A 4,321-nucleotide genomic window follows, 5' to 3' on the forward strand; every position below is an offset into this window, starting at 1 on the left:
CTCACGCATAAACGCACAGACGAACACACGAGCTTCCCCGCTGCTTTAGATCAACATCTCAAGCAATCCACGCCGCTCCACGCAGAGACCTGGGACTAGTTCCCTCTCTCGCCCTGCTTGTAACCCCCTACTACAAGCATTTCGGTGCAAGGAATACAAGATTGAACTCTCAGACTGGACGTAGGGCACCCATTGCCCAAGCCAGTATAAACCTTGTGTCTCTTTGCATCACCATCTAGGATTGGGAACACGCAGTACAAATTTACTAGTTGGTTGAGGGCCCGCCGGTCTGAAACACCGACAACGTCGATACATATTTTTTCAAGATATATCAATAGTACTTTAACTTTAAAAATTAACAAACAACTTATGTGCATGATACTTCTAACTACAGCTTCAACTATCTGCATGCTTCAACTGCAAGAAGTTAGATGCCGCATCTTGACCTGAAAATCTTCTAGATTATCTTTTATTGGTGACCAACTGTAGCTTGGTGTTCGTGCAAAGCACGTTCTCTTAGTCGAAACATTGAGAGATTAGATTCTTAATTGTACAATATATTGTAAAACATGTATTGTAAAACACAAATTTGTTATGATTAAAGTGAATGCTCGTGTATTGCAACTTGTAAAACATCACGATTACAGTATCTATTTTAGATACAGTATAACACGCGCTCATACATATGTTATCGTGATATTATGTGTACCCGTTGCAACACACAGGCATTTAACTAGTCATGTAACAAAAAAAACTAATACTAGTACCTAGTAACTATATGCAGTTGCACGTACAAAAGTTGTCACGCACCTCGTATTTGGTATTATTTTGTTTCAAAAAGTTACTCCAAAGTTCACACATTTGCCTTTGATCACATTATAAAAAAGTTACACTGTAAATCAAGGCGTCATACATACTTCTGAGTATATCTCGTTCTGTCACGTTAAAAAAAACATTGCTAACTCAAAACCATCTCAAAAAAAAAAAGATCCGTATAAAACATTCCAAAAAGAAATAGACAACATAATTTTCTTCCAAAATTAGAAATAATTAAATATACAATTTTATTATTACCTCCTAGGAAGTAATATGTGGTAAAAGATATCTAGATCAACAGTGCACATTTATTTGCGTGTACCACAGCAGATAGTCATTCTTCCATTCGAGGATATTTGAAAATTTAAAAATTACTATGCTACATTTATTTTTAGAGACGGATATAGATCCAACTGTCTCTATAAGTTGATTTTCTAGAGGTGTCTCTAGATCTAGCTGACTCTAGAAATCCATTTATAGACACGGTTAGATCTAGAGCTGTCTCTAAAAAGGGGGCATTTGTAGAGGCGGCCGGAAATACCTTACAAATGCATTTCTAGATGTGGCTAGCTGAGTGGTTGCGACACTTAGTATGATTTGATCGGTCATGTTTGGAACCACTTTTAATTGATTCGATTATAATCATCGTATGGGGATTTTCTTTCGATTCTTGATTGTGTGCTAGTTCAAAGTTTCAAAGTATGGATCAAAAGAACATAAAATAATCAAAGGATTCTCATTTTTTCATCAAGAATCAGACTGTAAGCGGAAACAAAAAGGCCAAAAGGTGCTTTGGACTATTGCATGAGAAACCGAGAATTGTCTCTCCAAAAAGAAAACGAGAATTGTTTTTTCCTTTTATTTATTTATTACAAGTGCAATCAACGGGCACACGCACTAATTAAAACCGAAGCCCTCCGGAGTCCCACTGCTCCAACCACCACCTCCCTTCCTGCCGGCCCGGCCGGCCGGCCGCCTTGTGTCTCCCAAGAGACCAGCAACAGCAGCCAAGCAGCTGCAGTACTGAAGCCCTCCCGTCCCATCGCCTTGCGTCTCCCTTCCTGCCGTGCATTCGAGGAGAAAGATTTGCAGCGCACAAACCAAGCCGCGACTGCTGGTGCCGACTCCACCGCCGCTGGATCCGGTGCCGCGGTAGAGTACTGCTACTGCATAACGGAGGGGACCAGGGGACCAGCTTGTCGTTCCACCTGCAGCAGCGACCAGCGAGGGAAGAAGGGGTTGGTAAAATGCTTGTCTTACCACTGTGTTGTGATTAGAGTTGTAAGCCCCTTTCTGTTCGATCTAGGCCTTGTCTAGATTGCAAATTTTTACAATCTGGACACTGTAGCATGTTTCGTTTGTATTTAATAAACTTTGTTCGATTATGGACTAACTAGGCTCAAAAGATTCGTCTCGTGATTTACAACCAAACTGTGCAATTAGTTATTTTTTTTACCTACATTTAATGCTCCATGCATGCGTCCAAAAATTGATGTGATGGAGAGAGTGAAAAAACTTAGAATTTGGAGGTGATCTAAACAAGGCCCTAGTGGATTTTCTAAAACGACGCAACTAGCGCTCAGGCGTTCGGTGTGAGCACTCGTCCGGATGCACCTTGGGATCATCCGATTGAAATAACAGAAGTCGTCCAATCTCATCGAATAAAACCATGGAAATAATCGCACCTATCCCATACAATAGAACAAGCGCGTCCCCGCATCTGAGAAACAAGCTCGCCCCCACGTCTACTCACGGCGGCCCGTCCCCCGCCGCACTGCCGTGACATGTCGCGTTGCCATCCCCTGCCGCGCCACCGTGCCACGTCGCATCGCCATGACTCGCCGCACCGCCATCCCCTGTGCGCCTTGTAGCCCTCCGCGCCCCATCCCCACCGCTGCTCCATCACCCAAATGTCCCATGAGAAATTTTACATCAGAAGATCTGTTGCAACACGGAGCAATACGAGATGCAACATCAAGTATTACTTGTTGCAACATCAGGAAGAAAAGAACAACATTAGAATCAGGCTACAACAACATCAGAACAAAGCTACTGCAATGGGAGATGCAACATCAGAAAAAAAGAGAGACTAATGCAACAAAGAATTATTACTTGTTGCGACATCAGAACAAGGCTACTGCAATGCGAGATGCAATATCAGAAAAAAGGCTAATGCAACAAATAAATATTACTTGTTGCAACAGTAGAAGAGGGCTATTGCAACATCAAATTCATTCAGCCGCAACTTGAAAAACGTTGCCATCATAAAAAGTCAGACGGCGAGGAAGAAGGGGCCGGCTCGGTGACGAGCGCCAGGCCTAGGCAGAGGCACGGGGCACCGACCGACATGGGCGCGGGGCAGCGGCCGGCAGTGGTAGGCGGGGGCGCACATGGCGGCGACTGGCGGGGTTCCTCTCTGGCAGCTCGGCCTTGGCGCACAGGGCGGCAGCGGAATCTCGCAGCCTCGACGGTCACAGGCATGAGCGGATAAGGGAGTGGGGGCTCACTGGATGGGATAAGGGAGTGGGGGTTCACAGGATGAGATAAGGAAGCGGGGCGTCACGTATCGTGGTCTGCGTGGCCGCGTCGAGACGCGAGTTGCGGATAGACGTTCTCGTAGAATCATTAGTTTCTAAAATTATATAAATTCATGTGAGGCCTGACAGTAGTATAGACCATGCATGAGACGAGGTTGGATTGCTGATTAGTACATCCACCAAGTAAACGTTCGCCAGCAAATGTCCTCGGTATTGAGAACGAACTAATTTTGTAGGATGAATAAATCTAAATAAATTCTAGACCTGAGGTGGTTATTAGGAGGTTAGACACTCAATTTTCAGAGAACGTGTTATGATCTCTTTGGATTTCTCACTGCACTACCCGAAACCATTTTCCCCCTGACGGTAGGGAAACTCTCCTTGCGGCTGACCACCAGAGATCTGAGTGCCAAGATTGTGAAGGTTTCTCTATGAACCTGATGCCCCCAAATGTCGTTCAAGATCTGATGCCGCCGGCCCGAGATGCATGGCAGATGGCACCGTGTTCACATCACATCCACAGGTAGCTAGGGCGCGTGCAACACACACAGCCTCCTCTTCCTCTCGCACCGTACATGTGACATATTTGACATAGGAGCATATACTACTAGTACTAGCACATCCGCTTCACCCACACGTGGACGTTGTCCCAAGTCCCAAGTCACAAATCGCAAATCACACAAAAAAAAAAAATACAGCCTTGCATGTATTTCCTCTAACCACTTCACCCATAAGCTATTTTTCTCCATATGAGAAATAAACTCCTCTCGTATTCACTTTAGCTATTTTGGCCCTGTTCGCTTGTCTTATAATCCATACTTTTCAGCTTATTTTTTTAGCCAGAACAGTGCTTTTCTCTCACAACAAATCAGCGAGAACAGTGTTTTGGTTTGTTTTTTCAACGAAGCGAACATGGCTTGAAATGTGTATCTGAGACCTTAAACAAATTCAAATAAAAAAGTTCTCAA

The 4,321-nt window shown here is 44.2% G+C and overlaps 1 long non-coding RNA gene across 1 annotated transcript; it reads right to left on the bottom strand.

Moving 5' to 3' along the window:
- Positions 1–2,445: 2,445 nt before the first annotated feature.
- On the bottom strand, positions 2,446–3,310 carry LOC136539158 (uncharacterized). Its single transcript, XR_010779554.1, has 2 exons — positions 3,063–3,310; positions 2,446–2,672 (listed from the first exon to the last, which is right to left on the bottom strand). It is a non-coding gene; the product is annotated as an uncharacterized lncRNA (long non-coding RNA).
- Positions 3,311–4,321: the final 1,011 nt, after the last annotated feature.

This window comes from Miscanthus floridulus, chromosome 2 (assembly GCF_019320115.1).
Source record: "Miscanthus floridulus cultivar M001 chromosome 2, ASM1932011v1, whole genome shotgun sequence".
Taxonomy (NCBI): Eukaryota; Viridiplantae; Streptophyta; class Magnoliopsida; order Poales; family Poaceae; genus Miscanthus; species Miscanthus floridulus.